Below are 25723 nucleotides of genomic sequence, written 5' to 3'. Positions count from 1 at the left end.
CCCAGCACTTTGGGAGGCTGAGGCGGGCAGATCACGAGGTCAAGAGATTAAGGCAATCTGGCCAACATGGTGAAACCCCGTCTCTACGAAAAATACAAAAATTAGCTGGGCGTGGTGGCGCACACCTGTAGTCCCAGCTACTCTGGAGGCTGAGGCAGGAGAATTGTTTGAACCCAGGAGGCAAATGTTGCGGTGAGCCAAGATCATGCCACTGGACTCCAGCCTGAAGACAGAGCGAGACTCCATCTCCAAAAAAAAAAAAAAAAAAAAAATCACAATTAGAAGATTATGAAGTGAAACTTACCTGTTTTATTTCAAACAGACATTTGAAGAAAGCAAAGGAAAAGGCAAAATGTCTTCGTTTGTAGTCAGATAACCAAGATTTTCCACTCTAGTTCTAATAGATAAAACTTTTATAAAAATTTCTTAATCTTATTAACCTTTATTTTAGTTTTCCATTTTTATAAAAATTTCTTAATCTTATTAACCTTTATTTAAGTTAGTTTTCCATTTTTAAAGTGAATCTACTGTTACTTGAGCATTCTTGGTAGGATCAACATAAAGTTTAAGAAGACATCCAACAAAATAATTTCATTCTTAGCAGAAATGATTAATAAATGAATATTATTTCCATTCTTCAATCTAGGGGAAACAAGACAAATTGGTATATTCTCCTATCTATTTATAATTTTCATGCCTGAGGATTTATGTCCTTATTTTGATTAATATTTATGGAAGAATTCTGGAAGAGTAAAATAAATCACGTACCAATAACATTTATCAGACCAGCGAAGCTCAGAATACTTGTTTAGTGAAAGCACACAGATCATATTAGACAATGATTTTTTCCATTCTATTTTTAAAGCATATATAAGATACTAGATTATTGTACAACACATTTCTAAAGATTAAAAAATTAAAAACAGTACTTTGTGAATAAGCATGATCAATCATAACATAATCACAACTAAATTCTTACCTTTTCTCTAAGGGCATTCAAGATTATTATCAATATTTACTTTTTGCCAGTATTTGAGTAGATTCATTTACTACTTTGGTTACACCCTCATAGACTGAAAACACACAATTCATCTATGTTTCAGTGATGGTCTTATTCCTTAGTGGTATCTTAATGTTGCTTTTTATTCACAGAAGCCAGTACATCATTATAGCTTACAACCATGCTGTTTTCATTTAAAGATCCTGCCTTAATACTACTTATACTCATTGTTGCAAAACTAAGTTTTACATGTTGGTTGAAATTTCAGTGCAACATTTGGGGAGAGTGTACAACACTCCATGTGCTGCAGTTGATAAATATGAATTAAGAAAATACATAAAACTTCTGTTATTTTTATTATGTGTGTTATTCATAATATCAATAACAACATGTTTTAACTTGTATTTGATAAATGTTTAAGGAGTAACTATTGTGTGTTCGGTTTTTCATATATAATGTAAAACCAATGGATATGAGGCTTTCTATCACAGAAGAGAGTGAATGAAAGAGACAGACATCACACAAATAAATGCATGAATTATCAGTGCAAGTTATAATAAGTTCTATGAAGAAGAATGGATTGTTTTGAGAAAACCATAGTAGAAAATAATCAGGAGCAGTGGTCTTAGTGAAAATTATTTCTCTGTGGAAGTGACATTTAGACCAGGAGGAGAAGAAATGACTTGGGGATACCCAGAAGAGGAAATAATGAGGAGTTTACCAGCCAGAGTCCAGCTTTGAACAGCCCTGAGCAACTGCCAGAAGGCAAAGGGGGCTGGAGTTAGTGACCATGGAGTGTTTAGTGTGGTGACAGATGGTAAGAAAGGAATGTATGTGAGATTAAATCATGTAAGCAGTACTTAGGGGTTCAACTTTTATTGTAGTGTAAACAAAGAAAAATAAAGTTTTTAAGCAGGTGAGTGACCTTTATCAACTTAAAATTCACTCATAGCAAACGCATCCCTCACATTATAGGATGGGGCATTTCATCCAACTTGAAAAAATCAATATACTTTTTTCTTTTCATTTTTTTTTTTTTTGGAAATACAGACATTTCCCTAAGAAGAGTTATCATGGTGACAAGGTCTCTTTAGGGTGGGGCATTCAAATATAGGTTTGACTTCATTCCACTTCATCTTTTTTTAATCAATATTCAAAGCTTTGAAATAATCTGTTTTCTCACTTTTGGCCTTTCTCATATTAACCAAACTAAATATTTCATAGATATTGATAACTCTAAGTTCACAATACAAAAACATTATTTTCTGTTTAACTTTAAAATATCTAACATTACTTAGTTGCAAATACTCAATTCTGGAAAGTGTCCCCCAAACAAATACACACAAAATCTCACCCCAGAATAAGGGGGTAAGTGTTTTATTTGAAATGATCCTGAAAATATCTTTTTCAAAGTTATATGTAAAAGTATATATATTAAACATTCAAAATTAGGAATAGATATTAAATGCTTTGTCTTATTACACCAGAAAAATATGTGGAGCAAAAATTTATTGTACTATAAATAAAATATATATTTTGCTTCATTCAGAATTGCATTAGCCAGTTGCCTTTGCAATTAGAGTAGTGCATAAAATATTTATATATTTTTGCTCTGTTAATATCCAAAAATAAATAAATACATGGATTGAAATATGTTGTGGGTAAACAAAGCATGATCACCCTGTTGGGAAATAATCTAGAACTAAAGTTTTGAACAATGCAAACAATTTTGGAAACCAGTATATTTATGTTCAATTCAATTGCTTTCCTGAGAAGAGATCAGCCCTTACTGTTACAATTTCCTTACACAAAGATGAGTTACTACCTGAACCAAAAATTAATTTGCACCTCAAGAAATATAGTAAAGAGAGAGTTACCAATCTGCCAGGTAAGAAATTGCTTAAAGATAGAATAAAAGTGTTAGCATTCTTTAAAATTCAATTTTCACCTTGCTTCAGTGGGGGTGCAGGATAGGTAATGAGTTCATTCTATTACATGATTGATGGTGTCTGCACATTTTTTCCATACTTTCCCAAAGAATTTGGCTTCTTATTTTTATAGACATATAGATGAGCTCCTGTAGGTGGAGTCGAATGCAGCACAGAAAATAGCTATTTAAGGAAAGAAAGGTAATTGAATCACTTTATCTGCTCTGTATTGGACTGTTTCTCACCCAATTGCCAATAATTGAAGCAATTAGAGAACAATCTTCAGGCACCACTTTGCAGGTGCCACCAAAAGGTCACAATTTGTTGCTGTTATAATCTGCTGCTGAGTTTGAACTGGCATGTTGGATCTAAAACATTCCACTGCCCTTTTTCCGTAATTATTACTTTTCCTGGAGGTTGTGAGGTGGGTCTTAATTATGTGCTTGATTGAAGTCAAAAAATACTCATATAACTCAATAGTTTATAAGCAGATCAGCAGCGGTGCAGCACTGAATATATTGGGCTGTTCCAAAAACAGGCATTATTAATTATGGGGGTATTGCATTCATTAGGGTCCTGAGCAAAGTAAGCAATGAAATCACTGGACAAGGGATTAGAGGATCATTAAAATGCTTAGGCACATAAACCTACTTAGCCTACAACCAGGCTGTATTACTGCCCCTGAGTGCTGGAAGTATCTGTAGTTAGCCCATTCTCTTTCCAGTTAAATTATTAAATTATAATTGTTTTGGCATATGTAAGGGTGTAATCCCTCATTTATCTAACATATGTTGTCATATGTTAGATATGACTGATCATGATACCAGGGAAATAGTGATAACATTTACACAAACACACACACACTTCAGAGTCCTGTGCAACAGAACTGTTAAAAACAATGAGACCTATATGATGTTACAAACTTTTTATTACACGTTAAGACTTTGAAAGGAAAAAAAAATAAGGAAAAAAGGAAGAAAAGAATAATGACACCTGTCATCATGATTACTTGATAAAGAAAAAGGCATTTTAATAATAACAAAATTGAGAAAGAATTTAATTGAGAATGAATAATAGTGCATTATTATCTCCAAATGTGGCTTTATGAAAAACTCCTTAAGTTGCTTCTAATGTTTTTCTTTCTCTGTAAAACAGTAATAACTTTGACATAAATTCTCATATGTCTGTAGATCAATTTTTTTGTGTGAAACACCAGTAAAGAGATAGAGAAAGAAAATAGTGACAAACAACATATTCAAGAAGGTGGTTTTGAATCACACTGGACAGACAATGACACAGTCTACAGAGGTGAGAGAATATTTTCAGAAAAAAGTGTAAAAGAGATAGAAGCTTTGATTTGAAGTTTGAATATGAGTTAATGAAAAATCGGATGGTAGCATGTATTTTCCAGGCAGGGTATAGAAAATCAATTTGCACATAAAGAAGCATAAGCAGGCACAATGCACTTGGGAAATGTAAATAGCTCTGGATAAGTGGAATACAGGTTGCATGTATGGGACAACTGAGAGAAAGAGAGAGTAAATTTTTAAATCACTGGGCCTGGAAACTCATAGTACAGAAGGCCTCGCATGCTATAGATATTTTGTATGAAATATTATGTGGAGTACAAAGTATGATCACTTATTGAGAAATAATCTCGAACTAAAGATAAATTTAGGAACAATGTAAACATTTTTGGAATCTGGTATATTTATGCTCAACTAGTCAGTAAAAACTTAATTTTTCAAAAATTTACTTAAGAGCTTTCACTATGGTCTGATGGATATTTTAAGTAAGAAAATATTATATCAGAAGGTATGTGATCAAGAAGACAAAGATATGAGAAAACATAAAGGAGAGTTATTAATCTGATGAACTCTCCCAAGATACAGAATTTAACAAACTGGCAAGAAACACAGGAGATTATGTAAACACAGCATAGGATAATTCCTAGAGGAAGGGAAAATGATGGCCCAATCCAAGAATTGTCATGGCACATGGTGAAAGATGAGGTTAAAGGCTGAGAGAAGAAGGCATGTTAAAGTGAATATAATATGCAAGGCCAAATAACACATTGCCCAACAAAGACATAAGGAATATGCTGGAAAACAAATTGTTCTGCTCTGTCACCAGGGCTGATGTTAGGAGATTCTGTTTATGGTTGTTAGCAATAGGGATGATTGTCTACCTCCAATAGTAGAGGCCTAGTGTGACAGGAACATCCAGCTCCCAGTGAACACAATTACCTATGAGTGGAATGATTTGCAGACATGCAGGAGGCAACTGTAGACTGTGATGAAGATAAATATAGAAGATAGTATCTTTTTGGCGGGGGCAATATAGATGGACACCCAAAAGGGCTCCTCAATCTGTAAAATTAAAACAAAATTGAATATGAGGAGAGCAATTACCCCAAAACAAAGTTGTAGTTCCCTTCCCAGTTTTCAGACCTGTTCCAGTTTTCAAACTAGGACCTACTGACTGAAAGCAAAACTAGGTCCAGAATGAAGGAAACTGAAGTATGACATCAATTGTATGTGATGATGATTTCTCCAGACATTCCTCAAAGGGATTTCTGGACATTTTCTTAGTTAGCTGTGCACTGGGAAAACAGAAATACTCAAACATTTTGAAGACTCTTGAACACAGGGTTAGAGTTGACAACAGTAGCCAGAGACTCAAAGTGTCATCATCATCATCATGCTCCCTCCCCAAATATTGCGGGCACACGTAGAAAAATAATAAATGGAGTTGATGTGGTATGGCTCTGTGTCCCCACTCAAATCTCATGTTGAATTGTAATTCCTACGTATTGGGGAAGGGACCTGATGGGAGGTGACTGGATCATGGGGATGAACTTCTCCCTCACTGTTCTCATGATGGTGAGTGAATTATCATGAGATCAGATTATAAAAGTGTGGCACTTCCCTCCTTATTCTCTCTCTCGCCACCATGTAAGGTGTGCCTTGCTTCCCCTTCTCCTTCTATCATGATGATAAGTTTTCTGAGGTCTCCCCAGCCAAGCAAGACTGTGAGTCAACTAAACCTCTTTTCTTTATAAATTACCCAGTCTCAAGTAGTTCTTTATAGCAATGTGAAAACTGACTAATATAGGAGTCCAGAGCCATGCTAACTTCATGATGGGCCTACTATCTAGTAGTTACTCTCTGATCCTCCAAACTGAAATAGACATACTAGATGTTTGGCATAGTTCCTAAGCTGTGTAATATCCTTGTCCTGTGGAGTAAAAGCTTCTACGGTAAGAAAAAAAAGGTAAAGCCTCTGAAATCTCACCCCCTCTGTATAATAAGTCAAAAATGCTATCATATCCCAGGAAGGGATTTTTAAAAAGTACACATAATTCAAGTCTAAAATGTACATAACTAAGTATTCAGTCTATTTTAATTTAATTCACCAATCAGAACTCTGAAAGGATCAGACAGATCGTAGAAGATGTGAGTGGACTACTGTCAACTTAACCAAATAATAGCCCTAATTGTGGCCACTATATCAAATGCAGTATCTTTTCCGAAGCACGTAAACAAAATTTCATGTGCATGGTATACAGCCATTCATCTGGCAAATGTGTCCTTTCTAACTTGTATAAGAATATAAAGTTAGATATATTTCACATTCATATAGAAATGACAATAATATATCCTTAAAGTTTTGCCCCAGACGAGGTTAACTTTGCTACCCCATCATAATATAAACTCACGAGCTCTAGACCGTCTGTACATCCCGCAGAGAATCACTCTGGTCTATTATCTTGATTATCTCATACTCATCAAATCAGGTAAGCAAGAAGTGACTAGCACATTGTGGCCTTAGTGAAACACAACCATTTTCTGATGGTAGGATATAAACTTCATTAGAAACCCCATGAAAACTCAGTCTTACTACAGCATCAAAATATGATGTATTTTATATCTATTTGTATATAAATATATATATTTATTTCATATATATCTTATATGGAGAGAGATTTAATAAAATGAGAGAGATAAAAATGAAGTATTTTATTGTGCTTTGCTTTATTGTGCTTTACAGATATTGTGTATTTTACAAATTGAAGATTTGTAGCAATTCTATGTCAAACAAGTCTGTTGGTGCCAGTTTTCCAAAAGCATGTGTTCATTTCATCTCTTTGAGTCACATTTGGATAATTCTTGCAATACTTCAAACATTTTTTATTACGATATATGTTATGGTAATTTATAATAAGTGATCTTTATTGTTACTATTATAATTGTTCTGGGGCCATAAACATCACCCATATAAGACTGTAAACTTAATGGATAAATGTTGTATGTGTTCTGACTGCTCCAGTAACGAGCCATTTCCCCATCTCTCTACCTCTCCCTGGGTATCCCTACTCCCTGAGACGCAAGAACATTGAAACTAGGCCAATTAATAAAACTACAATGACCTCTAAGTGTTTCAGTGAAAGAATCTCATACCTCTTACTTTAAAACAAAAGCTAGAAATGATTAAGCTTAGTGAGGAAGTCAGGTCAAATCCCAGAAAGGCCGAAAGCTAGGCCTCTTGTGTCAGTTGGCCAAGTTGCACATGAAAAGGAAAAGTTCTTAAAGATAAGCAAAATAGCTATTCCTGTGAACACATGAATCATAAGAAAGCAAAACAGTCTTATTACTGATAATAGAGAAAGTTTTAGTGGTCTAGATAGTTCAGAACAGCTATAATATTCTGTTAAGCCAAAGCCTAATCCATAGCGTAGACCTAACTCTCTTCAATTCTATGAAGGCTGAGAGAACTGAGGAAGCTCAGAAGAAAAGTTTGAGTGTAGCAGAGGTTAGTTCATAAGGGTTAGGGAAAGAAGCCACCTCCATAACATAAATGTGCAAGGTGAAGCAGTAAGTGCTGATGTAGAAGCTGCAGCAAGTTATCCAGAAGATCTAGTCAAGATAAGTGGTGATGGTGGCTACATTAAATAAGAGATTTTCAGTGTAAATAAAACAGTCTTGGCCAGGTGTGGTGTCTCACGCCTGTAATCCTAGCATTTTGGGAGGCTGAGGAGGGCGGACCACCTGAGGTCAGGAGTTCGAGATTAATCAGCCTGGCCAACGTGGTGAAACCCTGTCTCTACTAAAAATACAAAAATTAGCCAGGCATGGAGGTGCATGCCTGTAATCCCAGCTACTCGGGAGGCTGAGGCAGGAAAATCCCTTGAACCCAGGGGGTGGAGTTTGCAGTGAGCTGAGATCGTGCCATTGCACTCTAGCCTGGGTAACAGAACAAGACTCCATCTCAAAACAAAAACAAAAACAAAAAAAGTCTTGTAGTAGAAGATGCCATCTAGGACTTCATAGCAAGAGAGAAGCTGATGACTGACTTTAAAGCTTCACAGGACAAGTCGACTCTCTTGTTAGGAGCTAATGCAGTTGGGGACTTAAATTGAAGAAATGCTCAATTATCATTCTGAAAACTGTAGAGCCCTGAAGAATGATGTGAAATCTCCTTTGTGCTCTATAAATGGAACAACAAGGTCTGGATGATAACATCTGTTTATACCATGGTTTAATACATATTTCAAGCCCATTGTTGAGACCTACTGGTCAGAAAAAAATATTTCTTTCAAGATGTTACTGTTCATTGACAATGCACCTGGTTACCCAGGATCTCTGATGGTAAGAAGTTTCATGTTGTTTTCATGCCTGCTAATATAACATCCATTCTGCAGCCAATGGAACAAGGAGTAATTTTGACTTTCAAGTCTTAGGATTTAAGAAATACATTCTATAAGGCTACAGCAGCTATAGTGATTCCTGTAATGAATCTGGCCAAAATAAACTGATAGCCTTCTGAAAAAAATTCACCATTCTAGATGTCCTTAACACCATTTGTGATGCATAGAAGATCAAAATATCAACATGAACAAGAGTTTGGAAGAAGTTGATTCCAACCCTCATGAATGACTTTGAGAGGCTCAATAATTCAGTGGAAGATGTAGTGGGAATAACAAGATAACTACAATTAGAAGTGGAGCTTGAATATGTGACTGAATGACTGCAGTCTCATGATAAAACATCCATGGGTGAAGAGTTGCTACCTATGGATAAGCAATGAAAGTTGTTTCTTCAGATGGAATCTACTGCTAGTGAAGTTGCTGTGAACATTGTTGAAATGACAACAAAGGATTTAGAATATTACACAAAATTAGTTGACAAAGCAGCAGCAACTTTTGAGATGATTTACTCTAGCATTGAAAAAAGGTCTACTGCGGGTAAAATGTTATCAAAAAACATCATGTACAACAGAGAAATATTTTGTGAAAGAATGCAACAAGCTCATCATTGTCTTATTTTAAAAAATTGACACAGCCATCTCAAGCTTCAGCAACCACCACCCTGATCAGTCAGCAGCCATCAAACATCAAGGAAAGATTTTCCCAGCAAAACATTTTTATGACTCTCTGAATGCTGAGATGATTGTTAGCATTTTTTGGTAAAAAGTAGTTTTTAATTAAGGCATGTGCTTTTTTAGACATAATGATATTGCGCATTTATAGACTATAGTATCATATAAGCATAACTTTTATATGCACTGGGAAACCAAAAAATTTGTGTGACTTGCTTTATTGCAATATTCACTTCATTGTGGCTTTTTGGAATGAAACCTACAAACTCTCTGAGGGAATAAGGGATTTAGTTTTTGTATAAAAATATCTTTGTTTTGGCGTCTTCATTTATTTAATGACAATTCAGCAAAACAGATAATTTTAGGTTGGCAGGTCTTTGATGATAACACTGTTTCATTAAAGTTTCACTCATCTCATTGTTACAAGAAGTTGGTGTGGGGATATCACAGTATCTATAATTATTTTTCCCCTTAGTCAACCAGATGTATATTCACTGAAATAATCTGGATAAGCTATTTTATTCTCAATTGTAATATTCAATTATATTCCAGATGATAAGATCATTATTAGGATGGACTGCTAGTACACAGAGAGAGATGAACAGACAAGCAAAGGCATAACATGTTATTGTGACTATAACAGAAGATAGAGTTTAGAAAGGAAAGAAAATGCCAGAAAAACCAAAGTGGAACCTGTAGCACTTGTCAGTGTCCTACTCATTTACCTTCACACTCCGCATGTCGATATACATATGCCTGACATCAATTGCTTGAGAAATGTTTTTGGAACCCAATCTGGCTTTGCCACCTAGAGATCAGCTTGAAGTTCCCAGGATTTGATGTCACCCCAGGAGCAGGTATTAACCAATGACTCACAAGACTTCCTCATGTATATGAACCCCAGCTCCCTCTACCTCCCTCAAACGTTGGGCAGAATAACTCCAATGTATAAGTTTTACGTTACCAAGACCACTCTCCACTTACAGGAATAAGTTGCTTGTTGAAGAACTCTGCATGGTCTGTGTTTGCTCATTTCCATTCCCTTTCTACCTTGTTCACTCTCCTACTGGTGTTTCCCGAGATCACCTACAAAATAAGTTGTATTACAAAATAAACAATTCAATCTTGATCTCAAGATGTACTTCCAAGGGGACATAAATTAAGACAGAATCCAATAAAGGGAATGGTCAACTGTCTGTTAACCGGAGATAGAATATGTTGAAAATTAAGTAATTCAGTACTTAATTGTCTCAAAGCAAAGTCACAGCTTCTGCTGAGGATCTCACTGTTCATATTTCAGCGGTCACTCAGGAAGAAATCACTTTAGGGAATGTGGGTCACCAGTGAATGACATTTGAAAGGCAGATTGGTCACTAGAAAGAATAATAAGATGGAAAAGAAAAAGTGTACCAGCGAGTCCAGCAGTCATAATCCTTCAACTATATCTCAGGTAATAGTATAGCAATATAAGATAATAATAAATAAAATAAATTCCAGCCAACTGACAAATAGGAAATCCAATGTGATTTCTCTGATTGGTGCTATGGCAGTGAGAGATTTAAATTAAAGGACGAATTGTGCACAATAACAGTTTAATATGAATCACATTGACTGGTTTTCCCCCTGTTCTTCTCTAGGCATATTTAAGCACTGCCTAAATTCTTTTAGCCGGACATCTTCAAGGAAATTTAAAATTTTATGAGCAAACGAATACTATTTTTAATCAAGTTCAAATCCTTCATGATATGTTTCTTAGGAAATATATGTTAGCGGTGCTCTAATTTGAACAAAGCTACCTAAGAACCATCTCCTTAGAAGATTCATATTATAATTCGTTTAAATTTCATCATGGTATTAATACTTTATCCTGCTATACATATCGTGTATTGAAATTGTACAAAAATTCTAGCTTGGTATGGGAGAAGAAAAATGAACACTTGTAATGTACTACATAAAACCAGAGAAATTAGACATGGAGAACTAGACATAGTTATGGACCATTGCCACTATATTCTCCCAAGGTCACACGACCAAGGTGAAACTTCAAAAGCCTAATAAACTGTGTGTCACGTAAATAGTTATAAAAAACAACTTTCTGATAGAATTTAAGAGATAAGAAAGCTCAGAATATGATTTAAGTAAAGTGCAACAGTATTTGCACTTAGAGCTTCTATTGGAAAGACATTTCAGACACTGATTTAGAGTATAATGGGCTTGTCTAAGGCAAACTATATGTAACTTATGGCATACACAGAACATTTTTCTATGTAGATACTTTCTGTAAAGTCTTTTATTCTCCCAATTGCTATGTTTCCATATGGAGAACATCTTTATCTCCAAGAAACCGAAGGAACTTCTTTGTTGCCAGAAAAACGTAGGAGTAAGAATGTTTTACTAGGATTAATATTCTTTCAATCTGGCATTTTACTGTTTGAACCACATTATAGATAATACTTTTAATAACAAATAAAGGTTTAAGGGGTCATTAGTTTAAGTGTAATATTTTAAAGACAAAATATATTTAAAAGGAGCCAAATGAATGTCTCTGAGGACCTAATTAAAATTTAAGAATTTATAATAGAGTCTTGAAAAGCTAAATAAGATACACATAGTAACTAACTATAATAATACTAGAGAACTTTTTTTGCAAATAGACTATATCAAACATTTCAGTTTAGAGGCACAAGGTGTAATGTTCTCAGAAATGAAAGTAGAATTTAAACATTATGTGCTCATTTTATTTGCCCTAATATAAACATCAGGGAAATAACCTCTCCGTGAAACAAAAACTGTTTCTGATAGACTCACAAAGACATTGTAGACATTCTCTGTCTCTGTCTCTGTGTGTGTGTGTGTATGTGCGTGTATGTGTGTGCACACACAAACATATCCCTGGGTACACAGAAAGAATACAAAGACATAGAGACTTAACTTTAAAGAATAGTGATAAATAGCATCACATCAAGTTGAAGAAACATGCCACGCAGAACAGCAGGTTTGGACTTGAGTCAACAGACAACAGATTACAGGAGCACATTCGAGTTAACTACAGATTTCAAAAAGAGGTGGCCCACAGACAACAGCAAAGTATCTTGGCTACAAATGTCTTCAAAAATACGAAATGGAATAGTTTTATATGCAGCTTTGATCACTTAAATATATATGTTTAAAACAAAGCTTTTGAAAATTCTAATAGCTGCCCAAATACTAGCCTGAATAAACCAGAAATGCATGGGAGGGCTACAAGATTACAGTTATTTAAACACAGGAAAGAAACAGATAATGAGGAGTGCTATGTTTCTACCTCTGCTTCTGTGATTTAGAGAGGTCTCTTTCCTTAAGATTTCTGACTCATAAAATCATTCATATACTGACCTGGAAGCTGGGTTATTAGATTTCTTCTCAAATTAGGCAACCTGGTGAAGATCAAAATTTTAATTAATTGTTCTGTTTTCATGAGCAAGGAGTCAGGAAAATCCTCTTCATATCTTATAGTTTGTCATTTGCCCTGGTTGAAGGGAGAATAATTGTACATAGGGAAGCTGGGATATTTCAAAAGTTGTACAAGTGATGCTGTAAGAGTCTCTCTGCAGATGCAAAACTACTCTCATAGACACAGGCGTTCATAGCCTTGACCAAGCTCTTATTGAGAGGTGAAAGATTGAAAGTATAGTAACGTACTGATGGCAGTGAGGTTCTCTGGGAACAAGTTTAACTTTTGAACATGCCAATTGATATAACAACATGGAGAAATAAGGGAATTCTGATTTTATTTCTTATGTTTCTTTTTTTTTTTTTTTGGCTCATCCCGCGTTAGCTATACATTCCTTCCCAATCTTCCTTAAGCACTCCATGTGTGTCTCTATTGACACCCTTGCAGGGCCTTTTTTCTGGAGTTTCTTCCCCAGGTGTCCACATGGCTTACTCCCTCCATTCATTCAGATCTCCGAACAGCTGTTACTTTCTAATAGAGCCTTGACTTGAACGCTTTATTTAAAATGGTGCCCCTGTTATTTTTAAAAACTTATTTCACAGCTCCCATTCTTTTTATCTTGTTTAGTTTGAAAATTGTCTGTTTCATTTCTCCTGAATGTGTCTCCATTAGGGCAGACTTTTGTTGGTTTTATTCAGTGCCTCATCCCAGTATTGTAGAAATGCCTGGCACATTAGAAAAAGTTATTACTTTTGTTGTTCAATGAAAAACACAGTATGTGCAAGCACTTGATTCCATTCACTGGAAAAAATATTTAGTGTGTTTTTATTATGTGTTAGACTCCACACTAGACCCAACTATTACCAAATCTCCACATAAAACATGTTTGTGTTCAATGATAAATTCTAATCACCACTCATGTTTGTCAGCAAATCATACTTTAAATCTTTAATTCATTTATTAACATATACTGGCAAAAGTATTTTGAAAATGCCGAAAAGTAAGTACTAATAAAAAATTTAAATGACAATATCTTCATTTTATTTGGACACTATAGGAAAAATCTGTAAGATACAGAGAACAAGCTTCAGTTGGTTATGGCATCATTGGAAGAACCACAGCTGCTGTTCTATGTTCTCCTCTTCCCCTCACAAGCATGGAATTCCTTAACTTTATCCTCTGCGTCCATGTTAGAATATAGATTGAAATGACAGGTATAAAAATGTAGCAAAATTACATATGTAAATTGTATCTAATCATTACGTTAATAGGAATTAGCCACTCGAATACAAAGACAGATATAGAAAGAATAATTGAATACAATAAAATTATCACTCTTTGTGCTATCTATATATATATAGATATAGATAGATATATAGATATTTATAGATATATCTGTAGATATATATCTATAGATATATAGATAGATAGCACAAAGGCTGATATATATACATATATATGTACTTGAGATTCAAAGACACTAACAGGTTGAATGTGCAAAGATGGAAAATAATATGCCATATAAACAGAAACCAAAGAAAGCTGAAGTACAGAAGCAGCATAAAGCCTGGTTTCTAGTAGAGAGGCACAAAAAGGGGAGAGAATTGGGAAGGTAGGGTGTTTTGGAGAAGGACCAACAATGTGCTTCATGGAGAGGATCCCTCTTCCACTAGGTTTCGCCATTGACCTTGAAATGTCATATGTTCTCCAGACCAAGGGCAGAGTGACCTTGACCTGCCATATGCTCTCCAGACCAAGGGCAGAGAGTGACTTGGAAGTGCCATGTGCTCTCCAGATCAAGGGCAGAGAGTGACCTGGAAATGCCATGTGCTTTCCAGACCAAGGGCAGAGAGAGATGCTCACTGTTGGCAGGAGTAGGGTGGTGCTCTGTTCCTAAAAAATCACAAAAACACCTTTCCTTGAATTATATCCCCAGTTACTATGACATTCACTGATCTTGCCAAACAAGGTTACTTCTCTGAACTGTAAAACTTCCTGCACATTGCATAAGAGAGGATAAGAGGTATGATGGTTGCAAACAGGAAAGGAGGTAATTAGGGTAGAAAAGTTAGAGATCTGGTTGTCGATACCCCATTGGGGCAGTCGGAGGCTGGGGTCAGTCTAGAAGCTTTTGGATAACACTGAGGGACAGCCCCTGCCAGAAATCCTCAATTGCCCCAGGACTTCTTCCAGTCCCATACAATGGCTAAGTACTCCATGAAAGGAGCAGGTTTAAACATGGCCAATATACCCAGCAACCCATGGGTGCTGAGAGATTCTCCATGTTCTCCCCAGTAAGCCTGTCCCCCCAGTCTCATAAGGCTGGGAGCCATGCTAATCATTTTTAAAATGGTGGAAGGGGTCCCAGTATTTGATTTGATTTGGTTCTAAAATGGAAACCGAGAGCCTTGGAATGAAAGGACAGAGTTTGAGTCCACTCCTCTACTCACAGTTTTGATGAATGTTGTACCATGATATCCCAGATGAGCCCCCAGTATGAAGCAGCTACATTGTCTGGAGTTTGCATCCGGGAGTTCATTGTTGCATGCCAGGAAAAGTTAAGACACAACACACACAAGGAGTTTAGGAGCAGAGGTTTAATAAGTAGAAGAGAAGAGAAAGAGAAACCATTTCCTTTTTAGGGGAAGGGGTCTCCAAGTGGAAAGGACTGGCTGGCAGCTGAGTTTTATAGTCCAGTTTGAGGAGGAAGTGTCTGATTTACATGAGGTTCATAGATTGGTTCAATCAGACATGACATTTACATAGCGCATGGAGAAGGCTGGTCACTCCACCCTAATCTTCTTACTCAAATGAGCTTTCCAGTTGATCGGCACCACCTTGTCTGCTCCTTTACAGTACAGGCAGCTAGCAGAGAAAGGAAGATGGAGCCACCATCATGAAAATATCTAGTCCTTAGCTCCTGCTGGCATTCACCTATGCAAGCTCCCAGCTTGCAGGCTGTTCTTTGTTAGAAAATGATTTAGGGTTGCTTTTCATTAAAAAGAAAAGCCTTACAGAGGACTCCCATATCCTTGCTATCTGCCTAAGTTATTTCTTCTTAATTCCTATATCAGCAGCAGGCAAAGAGAGAGCTTGTACAGATAAATTTCCATTTTTAAAACCATCAGATTTCACAAGAGTTCACTATCATGAGAACAGCATGGCAAAGACCAACCCCCATGACTCAATCATCTCCTATGGGTCTTTCCCACAACATGTGGGAATTATGGGAGCTACAAAATGAGATTTGGGTGGGGACCCGGAGCCAAACCATGTCATCCAGCTTTCTCTTAGTTTGATATCTGTGTACACAGAAATTGTCAATACACAATCTTGTTGGTCTCCATATCCAAACTCTTTTTTTCATATTTTCTTCTCTGTCATTCACAAAATATGTATTGTCTATTTATAACATATAAATAGTGTGAATTTTCTTAGGATGATATGTAAGTGGTTTAGATCAAAATTCTCCCTAATAAAATCAGAGTTTTTCTTCAGAGTTTTTCTTCAGAGTTTCTAATATTCTTTACTGTCACATTTTTTGAAAGTCTTTCTTGCTTGTGGGTTTGTCATAGATAGCTCTTATTATTTTGAGATACGTCCCATCAATACCTAATTTATTGAGAGTTTTTAGCATGAAGGGTTGTTGAATTTTGTCAAAGGCCTTTTCTGCATCTATTGAGATAATCATGTGGTTTTTGTCTTTGGTTCTGTTTATATGCTGGATTACATTTATTGATTTGCATATATTGAACCAGCCTTGCATCCCAGGGATGAAGCCCACTTGATCATGGTGGATGAGCTTTTTGATGTGCTGCTGGATTCTGTTTGCCAGTATTTTATTGAGGATTTTTGCATCAATGTTCATCAAGGATATTGGTCTAAAATTCTCTTTTTTGGTTGTGTCTCTGCCCGGCTTTGGTATCAGGATGATGCTGGCCTCATAAAATGAGTTAGGGAGGATTCCCTCTTTTTCTATTGATTGGAATAGTTTCAGAAGGAATGGTACCAGTTCCTCCTTGTACCTCTGGTAGAATTCGGCTGTGAACCCATCTGGTCCTGGACTTTTTTTGGTTGGTAAGCTATTGATTATTGCCACAATTTCAGCTCCTGTTATTGGTCTATTCAGAGATTCAACTTCTTCCTGGTTTAGTCTTGGGAGGGTGTATGTGTCGAGGAATTTATCCATTTCTTCTAGATTTTCTAGTTTATTTGCGTAGAGTTGTTTGTAGTATTCTCTGATGGTAGTTTGTATTTCTGTGGGATTGGTGGTGATATCCCCTTTATCATTTTTTATTGCATCTATTTGAGTCCTAAAACCAAACACCGCATATTCTCACTCATAGGTGGGAATTGAACAATGGGAACACATGGACACAGGAAGGGGAACATCACACTTCGGGGACTGTTGTGGGGTGGGGGGAAGTGGGGAGGGAAAGCATTGGGAGTTATACCTAATGCTGGATGACGAGTTGGTGGGTGCAGTGCGCCAGCATGGCACATGTATATTATGTAACTAACCTGCACATTGTGCACATGTACCATAAAACCTAAAGTATAATAATAATAAAAAAAAAGAAAGTCTTTCTTGCTTCAAATTTGGTTATACTCTTCTATCTGAAGTTCAGACCTTTATGACTGCTATTTACTTTCATTTCTTTATTTCTTTCATTAACATATCCATTTTGCTTATTTAATAAGCATTTGTTGCATGCTTATTATACTAGTCTGGGGGTTTAATCCCCTTGCCCCAAATGATCATTATGATAACAATAATAAAAATAACTCATTTTTTGTTAGTTACCACATGTTGGGCATTATTTTAAGCTCATTATTTACATTAATCAATTTTGATTTTACCTGCTCAAGAACTTTTTAAGGCAGAAAATGTCTCCCTGTTTTACAGATATGAAAACCAAGATTTGGGGTACATAAATTACCCCAGCTGTGAAAAGCAATGGGTTACAGAGCTGCAATTTGAAACCAGGGAGACTGGCTCTGAAATTCCCATGTTGTCCTCAAACTTCTTTTACCGGATGATGCTTTGCAGTTCCAGGCTCTTGTTTTCCCAAACAAAGAATTGGATGTGACAATTACAGATAGCAAAGCAAAGCAGCAAATGTGTATTAAGCACAGGCTTACACTCTCGGAGGGGGACAGCGGACAGACCTCACCTCTGCGAGATGAAATCAGCCTCAGTTTGGTGTACTTTAGGTCTATACATGTGATTGTTTTTTTCTTTTTCTTCCCATGGCTGCCTAATCTCTAGCCAGTGTCTGCCTTTTTGATTAAAAGATCTGTTGCTTTCTTTGGCTCTTGTGACCATGGAGGATGGTCATCTCCATCCCGTAATTTTAAGTGCATGCATGATATGCAGTCCTGATGCATAAGCTATAATGAACTGATTATCACACAGTGTTATATTAAGGATACTTTTTCTCTTTAATGCACATAACTATCCCCAAAAAAATCTGCCCCTTACTGATCTAGATCTTGCTGACCTTGGTGTCCTTTCCTACTTTTTTTTTAAATCTTACTTTTTGTTTTGGCTGCTTTAACTTTTGCCTCTTGTCTTGCTTGCTTTTCACCTGCCCCTTCACCTTGCTTCTCCTCTCTGCTTTTACTCATTCCACCCTTTATCCAACTTCTAATTCCTTTTGCTATTCTCCTGCCTCATTTTCCACATTCTCCTGCCTCACTTCTATGGTATTCTTTAAATTCTTTGGGACTTTTACCCATTGGAATATGTAAACGTTCTCTATGTATTCGTTTTCTCGTGCTGCTGTAGCAAATTATCACCAATTTAAGCAGTTTTAAACACATTTTAAAAAGGTTTTCTTCCCACAGTTTCTGAAGATCAGGGGCCTAGGTATACCTAGCTAGTTTTTCAGCTTGCTCTCCAAAAAGGCAGAAATCAAAGTGCCCACCAGCCTGGGATATTATCTGGAAGATCTGAGGAGAGAATGTTCTTCCAGGATGATTCCTGTCTTGGCAGAATTAAGTTCGTTGTGGTTGTGGGGCTGAGTTTCACGTTCCCTCGCTGGCTGTCATCTGAAAGCCTCTCAGCAACTGACATCCACCTGGGGTCTTCATCATTCTCTCCTCTTTCTCCTAACCTGCAACAGAGAATCAAGACCTTCTCATGTTTCTAATTTATCTGACTTCTTCTGCTAAATCTTTGCTATTTCTGACTGGGGAAAATTCTCAGCTTTGTAGGTCTCACATGATAAGATTTATCCCACCTGGATAATCCAAGGAAACTTCCCTATGTTAAGATGTGTAATTTTAATTACCTCTGCAAAGTCACTGTTGCAATGCAATGTAATATAGTTACAGGTCTCAGAGATTAGAACCTGAATATCTTTGGGGGGCTGTACTCATCACTCCAAGGGCATATACTAGTCATTCCCAAAGTTCTATTCCAAAGCTTAGCTTTTGTTCCCTCATTCATTCATTCCATTAATATAAACCTGTTATCGCCCACTCACTTACTTTCCAACACTGTGTTATTTACTCAGAATTCGAAAGTGTGAAGGCTCTATCTTTAATGATCCACAGTAAAATGAAAAAAAAAAAAAAAAAGACAAATACTCAGTTGTCATTCAATAGGTAAATTCTATGACATAAAAGCACATAAAGTGCCATTACAACATAAAGGAAATGTTCTTTAAAATGCCAGTGGTATACTTTTAATTCTTATATCTCACTGGACAAAATTAGCATTCACATTTCTAAAAGAAATAAAGTTTAGTCCACACGAAGAAACAGTTCCTTCTGCCAGTTTTATTGTCCCTCTTTAACTTTGTATTAGTCACTCTTTAACTCAGTGTTGAAATTTTGGAGACTTTTCTCCTCCTGTGTTAGTTTGCTAAGGGTGCCATAAGGAAGCAGTACAAACTGAGTGGCTTAAAACGACAAAAAATTATTCTTTCACAGTACCAAAGGCCGGACATCCAAAATCCAGGTGTCAGTCGGGTTGCTTCTTCTTGGGGGTTTCAGAGAGAGAACGTGTCTCATACATTTCTCCTGGCTTCTGGTGGTTGCCAGCGATTCTTGGTGTTTCTTGGCTTAAAGTTGCAACACTCCAAACCCTGGCTCTGTTGTCACACACTCCATCTTCCCTCTCAGCATGTCTGGTCTCTGTCTTTTCATTTCATAGGGAAAGCAGTCATATTGGATTAAGGGCCCATCTACCTTCAGTCTGACCTCAATTTATCTTGGTTATGTAATTTCAAACTAAGGTCACATTTAAAAGTCCCAGATATGAGGATTTGAATGTGTCTTTTTAGGGGTCACAATTCAACTCATGACACTCCTCGTGCTACAATTCTTTATAAATCAAAAAAACTTTTGAAAATTCTAATTTATGTCTTTCATTTCACTTCTATTACCAGTACTGCAACTTTGTCATTCATTCCCCATTGCAGTATTATCACTAGTATTTCTCCCAATAAATGCATTTCAAGATTTTTTTTAAAAGGGAAATTGTGTATATTATTTATGTGTGTAAGATCATTTTAAAAAGCCATTTTCATATAGTAATATTTATGAAGAATAAATGTGTTAAATCAATGCATATATGAGATAAAACATTGAAAACATTAAGACAATTTTTCTGATTTTCCTATATTAATTATTAGATATACACACTTATTTCATTTAAAATATATATGATTTTTTTAATATATTCCTAGATTGAAGGTAGCCTGAGAGCCAAGAGTGTATCATTTGAGGTTTATGCATGCCAGATTTCACAATGAAGGATTAAGCCTTTTGCTTCATATCACAAAATAGGGAGATAAGCAAATTCTAGATTTCCCTTTAAAATTATTTTTAAATTACTTTCTTATTTGTGTTCATAAACTATAATATCTGATCCTTGGATTTTCCAAATACGTATTTAAGAAAGAAAATTTACCAATGAAAAAATCTTTACAATTTACAATGTACCAAATATCACAATTCTTAAGTCAACACCTGGACTTTGGATTTATACCATATGTGTTTTTTTGCGATGCTGTATCCCTAATATTCCTGAACTGCATATTTATTTCTCAAATGAATGATTTTTTAGTTTACATGTTATATTAGTATTTTTTACATACTGATTTACCAGGCCAAAAGATCTGGGCATTAATCTCTATGAGGTATACATTTCACATGAAGTTGATAAATCAACTTTTTTTGTAAAATCACTTTTACAGATTTATTGACTCTACTGTGCTAATTGTAGACCAGATTCATATTATTTAGTAACCTATATAAAATTAGAATATTCATGAAAGCATAACAATTTGTTTTCCTGAGCAAACAGGAGGAACAACTATGAAAAGAGCTGTCTGAGTCAGTGTCATTGTCATTACATCCACAGAAGCCTTGGACAATTCCTCAGAGGTTTCCATAGGTGATATAGATGGTACATTAATATTATGCAATGTATAAGCTAAAGTTAAGTGATTCAAGATCACTTTAAGCTGATTTTTAAATTAGGGTTTGAAATAACATTTTGGTGATAAACTACTTAAAATACTTTTAAGTTATTTCGTAGTCCAAAATATTTTAAAGGAAAAAGAAGAGGATGATTTTGTTCAATTTTCTCTTTCTACTTCTATCTCAAAGAACAGTATTTCATAGTATGTGCATGCTATCAGTGTTTTTTAATGTTCTTTGACACATTTCTATATGAATGTGTTTTATTTTGTAAGAGATTTACTCAAACTTTTGGTGACACATCAAGGGTTATTACCAATTAGGTTGAAGATAGACATATTTCTTTTACTTTTGCCCTTTATTTTATAATACTTCAGGCTACTACACTTCATAGAATATACATATTCATCTCTTTAGCTGTATACAAAAATATCCTCTTAAATCTTACCTAACAAAAAGGTTTCCATTCAAGATCCACAACAAAATTAGAAATAATGACTCAATCCTGGTGACTTATATCAAATTCCCTGTTCAATAAGACAGAGGCGTTGCACTGTTTTCAAGTGCTGGCAACTTTCCTATATCAACCATAAGTGCCCCAGATGGGTTTCTGATTCTGTCCTCTAAAATTTAGTAGCCTCTGCTGAAATACATCTGACTTTTATGGAATCTGGTCATATTTTCCTACCATCAGTATTCTGTTCATCATCAGCTCCTGCTGCGTTCACGCCACCTGCTTGCTCCATCTGTGTGCTTTCTGTTTCGGGCGTCTTGCATCCTTTCTTTGCTTAGTTTTACGTCTACTCAGTCATTAGCTGCAAATGAAGCCTGTTGCTTCCAGTTTGCCAGAAGTGTACTGGGAATCTTATGTTCATTTTTCTTTTCATAATCTTGCTTTACATAAAAATGAATGAAACCTTTAGTCTTTTCACACAATTGTAATGCTTACTGACAGCTTTGTAAATTAAATATTTAGAGGCATGCAATTGGTTCAAAGTGAGTGCAAATCAGGGCATACCATTGTGCCTTGAGCAAGAGATGGATGCTTTGAAACGCCTGCAGTAGATTATTAAGAGACCCCCAGTGGCCTAAGCACTTTCCTAAGTTATTTCAAGCACTATTGACATAAATTACACATATACCCACCTTTTTATTTTAATTAGTCATCTCTCAAAAACCTGAGACATATCTTTGAGGCCCAATCAATGCTTTTTTTCCCATGAAAAAATGTTTTTAAAATATGTAGGGAGACATTGGATCAAATAATTTTTCAAATACAATGTTAAATATATTTGAAATGTATTTGAATTACTAAACATATTGTATTTAATCACCGGAAAATAAGCTGCAATTGCTTCATTGTCATTTATTTATACATGTATTTGTTCCCTAATTATTCAGCAAATATGTATACAGTTTCTACAGTATAGAATGATTGCACTGGATGCCTGCTGATAAAGACCTGAAAGGTTAGTGACAAAGCAGCATGCGTAATTGTTCTGACAGAGCTATAAACAGGGAACAATGGATTCTCATAAGAGAGTCTGACCTAAACTTGGAAGAGTTGTCTGTGAAACAGGGTGGTGGTGGCGAGGAAATTTTCCACAAGAGATTCTAGTAATACAAGTAAAATTGAATTAGTGAGGGATTGCATTTCTTTGAAATGAAACAATGAAAGAAAATACTGTAACCCCTTTAAATGAGCATGTTATAATTACATTTTCCCTTTGAGTTGAGATTCACCTATTGACAACTTGATCAGGTTTTGTAATTTGTTAGTGTCTACATTTACTACTCTAGTCTGATTTCAGTATTTAATCCTTAGTCTTATTTATTGTCATTTTGTTTCAACCTATCTTATACTCTTATCAAAAATTATCTGAATATTTAAGGAATTCACACAAAGAATATACATGAAAGTGTGAGAATAATGCTAAATCTCTAGTATTCGCCACATAACTTAAATACAGATGATTAAGCCAATCTGCCAGGATCCTCCTGAAGCTGAGTCACCTCCCCGCAGCATCTCACTCCTCACAAGTAGGTCATATCTACAATTTTGTATCTAGCTGCTCCTCATTCTTTTAAATAAGCCTACCAAATATGGTAGGTAAGTTATCTTTTCCTTCTAGTTACTGTTTTTTTGGTAGATCATATTTATGATCCTAAGGTATAACAGATTTTTAAATCTAAAGGCATACAACATAAATAACAATGATAATTTTGATTACATAAAAACGAAGTGCTTATACTACAACAACCACCACAATAGCAACAAAGACACAAAGAGATAAGTCAGAGATGGGAGAATATACACTATCCAAAACCAGCAAAATATAAGTATTCAGAACACACACAGAATTCCTATGAATCGGTAAGAAAAAGACAAAACCCAAATTAAAATACAGCGAACAATATGAACTAGAAATCCACAGAAAATGAAGTTCTAATGGCCAATGAACAAATGTATTAAAAGAGGGTCTGCTTCCCAACAAATAAAGGGAATGCAAATTAAGACAATGAGAACAATATTGATAATATTTTTAAAATATGTATGAGAATACTATGCACTGACAAGCATGTGAGAAGAAATTCTCATACATTGCTATTAGATATTTCTTTATAGATTTATATTTTGTTGCTGTTGTGGTAAGAATACTTAACATAAGGTCTGCCTTTGTCACAGAATTTTAGCACAGTATATATAATGCACAATATAGTATTGTTAACTATAAGTAAAATGTTGTACACCGATCCTATTCACCTTGCACAACTGAAAGTTTATACTCATTGGACAGAGACTCTTCATTTCCCCTTCTCCCAGGCCCTGGCAACTATTATTCTACTCTCTATCTCTGAGTTTGACTTTTCTAGATACCTCATATAAGCGGAATCACGTGGTATTTGTCCCTCTGTGGCTGATATGTTTCATTTAGCATTATGTCCTCTAGGTTCATCCACACTGTTGGATTTGGCAGGCTTTCCTTTTTATTTAAAGACTGAATAATATCCCCTTGTACAACACATTTTGCTTATCCTTTCATCCATCAATGGACAGTTAGGTTGATTTTATATCTTGGCTATTGTGAATCATGCTGTAATGGACACGGGAATTCAGGTAAATCTTCAAGATGCTGATTTCAGTTTCTTTGGTTATATACACAGAAATGGAATTACTAGATGATATGATAGTTTCATTTTTATTTTTATTTTTATGAGAAACCTCCCTAGTGTTTTCCTAGCTGGAATTTTCATTAAATGTTATTTTTTGTTTGTTCATTTGTTTTTGAGATGGAGTCTCGCTCTATCCCCTAGGCTGGAGTGCAGTGGCGCAATCTGGGCTCAATGCAGTCTCCACTTCCTGGGCTCAAGCGATTTTTCTGCCTCAGCCTCTTGAGTAGCTGGGATTACAGGTGTGTGCCACCAATGCTCGGCTGATTTTTTATTTGTAGTAGAGTTGGGGTTTTGCCATGTTAGTCAGGCTGGTCTCGAACTCCTGACCTCAGGTGATCCACCCACTTCACCCTCTCAAAGTGCTGGGATTACAGGCGTGAGACACCGCACCAGGCCTAAACTTTATTTTGAAATACATTTAGGTCAACAAACAAGTGTAAGAAATAATACAGCAATCTTGTGCAAAAGTTACCCAGTTTCCCCAAAGGTAAAAACTTGATATAGTACAATATTACAAGCAGAAAAATGATATTGACACAATTAACTTCTCCTGTTCACATTTTCCATCCAGTTTTACATGTATTTGTCTTTCTCTCTCTCTGTGTGTGTGTGTGCGTGTGTCATATGTTTAGTTATATGCAGTTTCACTGGAGGTATAGATTGATATATCCAATATCACAATTCTATCATTACAAAGATTCCTTATACTGCCCTTTTATTAACACAACTATATCCCTCCTACCCTTCTACCTCAACTCCCCTGTCATGATCCACTGGCTACCATTAATCTGTTCTCTACCTATGTACAAAGGAATCGTATATAAGAAATAATACGGTATGTAACTCATTGGGATTGGCTTATATCACTCAGTGTAGTTCTCTTGAGATCCATCCAAGTCACTGTGTATATCAGTGGTTGGTTTCCTTTCACTGCTTGGTAAGTCTTCACATAGATGTAGCACAGTTTGTTGATTTGTGTTTGTTTACTTTTTTTTTAATCAGTCAACAGTTTGAAGGACATTGAGATGTTTCCAATATTTGCTAATATAAATAAAGCTGTCATGAGCATTTGTGTATATGTGAACATATGTTTTCATTTCTCTGGGATAAATGCCTGGGAGTGCGATTACCAGGTTGTATGGTAATTGCATATTTAGTTTCATAAGAAACTGCTAAACTGTTTGTGAGTGGCTGCACTATTTTATTTTTGCATTTTTATGTATCAGCAATCCAGTTATGCTGTGTCCTTGCCAGCATTTAGTGTTGTCACTATTATTTTTTAAATCTTATGTTAACTACTCAGATAGGTATGTGGTAATATTTAATTTTCATTTTCATTTTTATTTTCCTAATGGCTAGTGATGCTGAATATCTTTTCAT

This window comes from Pongo pygmaeus, chromosome 17, assembly GCF_028885625.2.
Source record: "Pongo pygmaeus isolate AG05252 chromosome 17, NHGRI_mPonPyg2-v2.0_pri, whole genome shotgun sequence".
Taxonomy (NCBI): Eukaryota; Metazoa; Chordata; class Mammalia; order Primates; family Hominidae; genus Pongo; species Pongo pygmaeus.
Note: the sequence above shows the minus strand (reverse complement) of the source record.